Consider the following 7,372-nt stretch of genomic DNA (forward strand, 5'->3'; position numbering starts at 1 on the left):
GAAAGCTTTATGAAAATCCATTAGCTAGTATGCTAATTTCAAAATATTACCTAAACAGTGTCATTCTTGGAAGATATGGATTATTAAATAAAAATGACAGTGTAAGGCATGGCATATCCATCTAGAAGCTGTAGTGTTGAGGGTGTTCTGGGGCCCTCCGGAGTCACCAGGAGTCAGGTGAGAAGCAGGCAATGCTAGAAGCTGCAGACTCCATTGCGGATATGGGGCTCCCTTATATCCCCCTCCCTGTGTCCCATTGATCCATTGATAGGTTGTGTCTATTCCTCATTGGCTCTCTGTATCAGACCATTTTCACGTCAGCCATCTCTATGTCTTTTGGCAGAACACAGGTTTGCCTCAGCCAGATGTTTTTGGTCCATTTGCAGCAGGCGTGCGCTGGTTGTTCAGGCCGCACTTCCTCCTACACTGTAGGTCAGGGAAGTTCTAGATATCCAAACAACATAGAATACTGTCATTGTCTTTGGTTGCTCCCAGTAACTACATGATTAGGCCCTATTGGTGAAGTCATTACACTCTTTGTTTGCAGGACACACAGAAATCAATTTCCCTCAAACTGACTGCGAAACTTCCTCCTTCCTAGTTTTCACAGTGATGCTAAATACTACTCCGGTTACTGTGGGAGAAAAGGCATAGGTGGACTTACCCAGAGCCGAGTTTCTGGGAATGATGTGCTCACAGATACATAATGGCATGAATATTAAGGGGTGCTAATTGCTTACGATTTGATTGGGGTGGTTTTTTGTTTGTTTTGTTTGGTTTGGTTTGGTTTCGTTTGGCTTTTGTCTGTTTTGAAACAAGTTTCCAGGTAGACTTAGCTAACCTGGAAACTCACTATGTAGACCATGCTGGTCTTGACTCACAGAGATCCACCTTCCTCTGTTTCCCATATTTTGGGATTAAAGGCATGTGCCGCACTGTGTGGCTTACTTATTGGATTTGAAGCTCACTCCTTAGAAGAGCATTTCATGCTAGGTGCTGTAAACCAGGTCAAAAGTTAATGGCTGACAAGGTCATAGGTCCTAGGGGGGAACCTAATTTTGTTATTGTGTTAAATGGTCATGTCACAAAGCTTCCTTCCAAATATTTTTGCTTGTAGTCATAGACCTGGGCTGCTTTCAACCTTGCTAAGAGAAAGTCAGTTTTGAAGTGAGCAGAGCCTCATAAATGAACACGTGACTATAAGTATTCAGCCATAGATGGGGCAATTATATCAACCTTTCTTCTGCAATAAAAATCTCAGGGGGAAATATGGAAGAGATGGAAGAAAGGAGGGGAATCAGTGGATGAGGAGAAATAAAAGAGAGAGAAAAAAACCCAGAGTATGATAATGCTGCCTGTGTTATTTAAATACAAATTCCCAAGTCTGAGATTTTGTTTCTAATATTTTATTATTTGAGATCTTCAGACAATGTATTTGGATAATATTTAGACTTCTCCCCCATTTACACACCTACTCTACCCCTATTCATGTTTTTCATATTATCTTTCTTTTTTTAAATGCTTTTGTCTAATTTGTGTTAAGGAAATATTCTTGGATGTGAGTCTGCTTTCCTTTAAATTTGTGATGAAGAGAATTCAAGCGATGGACCCACACACGTTTGTGTTTTATTTTCAATCTGCCAAATCACTTTTCTTTCTTTTTCTATTTAAAAATTTTATTCGTCCTTTTCTGGTGCAATGCCGTGCAGTGAGGAGCTTGGGTGTGTGCTCAGAGCCATGCCAGCCAAGGGTCGGGTGCAGCCGGTGCAGGTCGTCTTCTGTCAAGAAGGCAGCCACAGCCGTGGCACACTGCAAATGGGGAAATGGCCTCATAAGGTGAACGGATGTCCCCTGGAGATGATCGAGCCACGCACGTTGCAGTACAAGTCACTAGAGCCAGTTCTGCTTCTGGGCAAGGAGCGGTTTGCTGGTGTGGACATCAAGGTCCGTGTGAAGGGTGGTGGTAATGTGGCCCAGATTTATGCTATTCGACAGTCCATCTCCATAGCCCTGGTGGCCTACTACCAGAAATATGTGGATGAGACTTCAAAAAAGGAGATTAAAGACATTTTATCCAGTATGACAAGACCCTGCTGGTAGCCGATCCCCATCTGTGCGAGTCCAAAAAGTTTGGAGGTCCTTGTGTTGGTGCTCACTACCAGAAAACCTACTGATAAGTTCATTCAGAGTATCATGGTTTACCTTTGTAATAAACATTGTGGATTGTCAAAAAAAAAAAAAAATCAAAGATTCATCCATGATATCCACCACCCTTTTCCCCCTCTAAGCACTTGTGAATCATTTCAACATATCAACTTGCCAACATTATGTCAATATGAGATCATCCACTGGAGCATGTGCAACTTGCCAGTGGTCACGCTCCATCCCTTCCCAAATTTCTATCTTGCCCCACTTCACCAATCCATACCATTAGCTCCTCCTTGTGAACCCCATCCACATGTGTGCTGGGACTTTAAGTAGCTTGCTCTTGTGTAGGCCTTGTACAATCAAGCACAGCCACTGTGAGTTTATGAGTAGAGTGGCCATGACTTCTAAGAGGACACCATTTCATACCTCTTGACCACATCCTCTGACATTATTATCTTTCTTCCAACTCTTCTACATTTTCCCCTGAGCCTTGAATGTGATGGGGGGATAGAATGGATGCTGGTATAGGTGCCCCAACCAAGTCTTAGCACTCACAATCACATTTTCTTAGCACTTTCAACAGTTATGTCTGTATTAATCAATACCCATGACCAAAAGAAGCTTCTCTTTCCAAGGCTGAAAGTAGTCAGGGTCTAAGAGTATAAGTTTAAATATTTAGAGGCAGTTTGATGTTATAACCACTTAGCAAAATAGCAAGAGAAGGTTCTCCACTAGGACCTATCACTTTTTCAGCCATAGGCTTCATCCAGGTTTACAGTACCAGGCATGAACTACTTTCTGTGGGGCAGGACTAACTTGAGTTATCATGACATAGATTTTGTTTAGATTTGGGGAAGAAAATATGTCACAAATAAAAATATTTTTTTCCTGAGCCGGGTGTGGTGGTATAGGCTATTAATCCCAGCACTTGGGAGGGAGAAGCAGGCAGATCTCTGTGAGTTCAAGGCCAGCCTCGTCTACATAGCGAGTTCCCAGGACAGCTGGGGCTACAGGGAGACACTATCTCAAAAAAAAAAAGACCAAAAAAAATATTGTGCTCTTCTCATTTGAAATGACTCTAAGAAAAAAAAACATTTTTTAAAACAAATCTAATATGAAAAGTCATCAATAGCCTACCTCCATAATATATTTTGGCCATAGCTATTCAGACTGGGTTTTATTTTCCTTCCTAAATAAACCTTTCTCTAGTGCTCATTGTTTCTTATTATTAAAAAGTGTTTTTTCATATTATTTGAGGGACTAGAGAGATGGCTCAGGGGTTACAAGTGCATGCTATCTACAGCGCCCAAGTCAGGCAATCCACAACTGCCTATTACTGTAGTTCCAGGGGGAACCAGAGCCTGTTGCTCAGGTGACACTTGCATTCATGTGCACATACCCTACACATGAATAAAATAAAAATGAAATCTTAAATCTTGAAACTTTGCTCCTTTCTTTTTTTCTCATTGTAAATTTTATAAAGGAAGGGTATGTTTTGGCTCATGTTTTGAGGGGAGCCATCATTGCAGGGAAGACATAGTAATAGGATGGGCTTTTTAGACTGCAGTCTCAGGAGTGTGAAATAGTTTGTTACTATCTTTTTTGACTAAGAAGTATAGAAATTAAGAATACAGGTGCTCAGTTGGATTTCTAGTTTTTCAATTTTTATTGAATTCGGGACTCTAGGAAATAGGATGATACCAGTCATATTCATCATGGGATTTCTCTCCCTGGGAATTCTATTTGGAAATCAACTCACAGACACACTAAAATATATGCCTCAATAATGTCATAGAAACTTCTTAATCCAATTACCTTGAAAATGAAGATTAAATATCACAGAAGCTAAGTCAATTATTCCAAATGTTCAGTCTTGAAATGGCTTGGTCTTTTCCTTCTTAATGAGTCAATTTGTGCCAGATATTCCTGACACTAAAAACTCTAATTCAAATAAATTTCACATGAATACATTTTACCAAACACCCTGTATAATAAGTTTGAACTGTCAGTTCCCTGTAATTTTGAGGCTATTTCCATATGCTACACTATTATTATGTTACTGTAGGCTAATTAGTGATTATATCTAAAGTAAAGTGCTTAGACTATAACTTACTCTTGAAGAAAATTTATCTGTAATTTTCCTCAATAACCTTTTATTCCATGTGGATATTTTATATTCAATTTATATCACACGGATGGATTTGCCTATTCAATAGTAGGATCAGGATACATCCGGTTAAATATTTAGTAAAGTTAATGTTAAGTAATATAATAAACAGTCAGGTGAGAGTGATTCTCCTTCCTCTTGATCTCTAAATTTATGTCAGAAAGATCATGTAAAATAGGTTCACTGACGGGGAACACCAGAAGAAAATATCCTTGGATTATGTTGTGCCTATACTTAATGCTGAAAATGTTTTGATTTTAAAAGTCCACTATAAGTGCTGTAATTGAAAAATTAAAATCTGTTATCTCTTGCATACATGAAAATGAAGATTTATATCATAAGGAAGTGTAGAATAGACTAATGAGAAAGTGTTCAAAAGAGCTTACTAGATTTGGAATTTCATTAGTGATATTTGGGAGAGGTAAGGAAGCTTATTGTTGCTATGAATTCAATTAGCTGAGATGCAAAGATAATTTTATGATTGAATTTTTAAGTGAATATTATCAAGGATCAAAGTTCAGGCTAAATCTAAACCAGTTGCTACTGTGAAATGAGGCCACAGTCACCCAAATTAGCCACAGTAGGGGGACACTTGCCCCTTGTATACTTGGAAAGTTTTGATACTGTGTCTATGTGCATGTTTGGGGAAAAACTTTGTTTCTTTTCTGCTCCATCTTGGTTACAGAAGGGCCTAATCTAATGTTGATTCTTTACTAAATTGTGTTCTCTAGGTAGACATCAATATAGTCTTGTGGGAGCCAGGTCAGTCCCCAGCAATGCTGTGGTCTGGTGGGCAGTACTAGTCCAACTTACAGATTTTAAGACACTTCTCTTCTCAATAATGACAATCACAACCCATATTTTTATTCTTTTGTTAAGCCAATTCCTTATACTAATGGAGGAGATAAGATAAAAATAAAATCTTTCTGATTTCCATTCTTCTCTAGCCATATTAAACTTCTTACCATCTCTCCATGGTCCACTCACTCTCTCTGTCTTTAATTACCTCTATTCATAAGCCTCAACTTACATGTTTATATTTACTATACGTTTCTTTTCTTAAATATCTCAAAAATGGCTTCATCATGGAGTTGAAGATGGCCTTAACTAATCTTTTCATTTGCTGTTATGTTAATTATCATTATTAATTTTCCTGAAAATCATAATTGTATACATTTGAGTACAAGGTGATATTTTATATGTGCATACATTATGGACTAATTAAGCAAAGCTAATCACCATTGCAATCATCTCACCTGTTGTTTGGTATGATGAGACATTTTGTATTTACTGTCTTGGTTATTCTGCAAATATATCGTGTTATTGTCAATTATTCTGTGTGATTGATTTTAAGAATTTCTCTCTCTCTGTCTCTGTTACTCTTTGTCTCTCTGTCTTGCTCTCTCTCTCTCATTCCCTCTCTCTGTCTCTGACACTTCAAACCTTTTGATCAGGGACTCCTTTCTTACATCCCTTACTTCACCTTCACTTTCTCACAACAATCTTTTGATCCTTTCATAGATGTTTGCTCCTTTTTCTGCCTGTTTCCTTGGAGTTTTAAAGACAGTCTCAAGAATTTCTACTTTTATTTTGAATTCCACAGTGAAATAACAGCATGTAGCATGTTCTTTCTGTGTTTCCTTATTTAATTTAGATTAATATGTACCAGACACATTCATATTGTAGAAAATGACAGGATTCCTGCTTTTCTGGGTCTAATATTATTCCATTGAGCATACCTACCATATTTTCTTTACCAATTCATTTATCAATATATACTTAGGTTGGTTCCATTTCTTTTTTAAGTTTGTTTTCATCGATTTCTTGTGTATTTCATACAGAACATCTCTATCAGATCTCAGTAAATGGACTTGCACCTGTGGAATGTCTGGGGGCAGTGACTCGATCCATTTCTTTTATACTATAAAGAGTGAATAAATGTTCATGAAAGTATAAATATTCCTGCACTTTTCCCTTTTTTCATTATTAATCAATGAAAATATTTTGTTCAATTTTTCACATATTTGTCTGCATAGGCTAGTCTCCCTACTCACAAAATAAGCCTGTGAATTTAGGACATTGATTATGTTTACTGTGTTTTTTTGTGGGATAGTAGAAGTAATCATTAAGTATCATCTTAATAAATAAATATACAAATTTTACTTACATAGTATATGCACTTTAACATTTTCGTAATTATGTGCTCTCATTTGAAAAAAATTTTATGTTAGAAAAATATAATTCTGAAAAATGTTAATAAAAAATTCTACTACTCTAATTAGCAACTTGAGAATCTTCCAATTCCCCGGAACAGTGTCCAAGAGTAAGTGGAGCTTCAGAGACATTCCATGTAAATGTAATTTTGATTATTATCCTGTAGCTTTTCCCTTAGCTACCAGGGCTACACACCTGACGCAATTAAAATCAACCATTTTTACTTTGCACTTGAAGGAATGAGTTAATTTCGTGACACTCTTGTGATTGTGGGCTAAAGCTTTCCACTTAGGGACACTCACAAGCATGCCTGAGAAAGTAATTTAGCTGATTGTAGATGATTCATTCTGTGAAGTGACGTGTTTTGACAAACACATCTACCTACTCCTACTGCAGGCGGTGCAGATCTTCATGTAAACACAGAAAGCAAGACTAATGAATGTATTCTTCATCACATGCCAGGAAAAGTCTATGACTTGCTGTCCTCTGAGTGGCAAGGCAAGAGTGCCTCTTAGCATCCTACAACAGGAAAGACTCAAGAAACTGTTTTTGAATTTTTTCTCAATGTATATATTTTTTGAATTTTTGTGCATTTCATATTGGAATTTCCTGGCATATTAAGAAAAGGTAAAGCAAAGGGGAACATATTTCTGTTTATTTAGCTGGATACATGACCACTGTAATAGTATTGTAAGTAAATCACTATTTTACAATAAGGATGTGTTTCAGATACTGGTAGTATCTAACCTTATAAGTATCTTGTAGCTTCCTTGAAAGTCATGTGGAAGTTTAGTCCCATCAAGGAACAATTCTACAAGGTCTTTCTGAATGCCTTTTTTTTTT

At 37.3% G+C, this 7,372-nt stretch overlaps 1 pseudogene; it reads left to right on the forward strand.

Moving 5' to 3' along the window:
• Positions 1-1,716: 1,716 nt before the first annotated feature.
• Positions 1,717-2,174, forward strand: LOC103729562 (annotated as a pseudogene).
• Positions 2,175-7,372: the final 5,198 nt, after the last annotated feature.

The sequence above is a fragment of the Nannospalax galili genome, unplaced genomic scaffold (assembly GCF_000622305.1).
Source record: "Nannospalax galili isolate Female #2095 unplaced genomic scaffold, S.galili_v1.0 scaffold292, whole genome shotgun sequence".
Lineage (NCBI taxonomy): Eukaryota > Metazoa > Chordata > Mammalia > Rodentia > Spalacidae > Nannospalax > Nannospalax galili.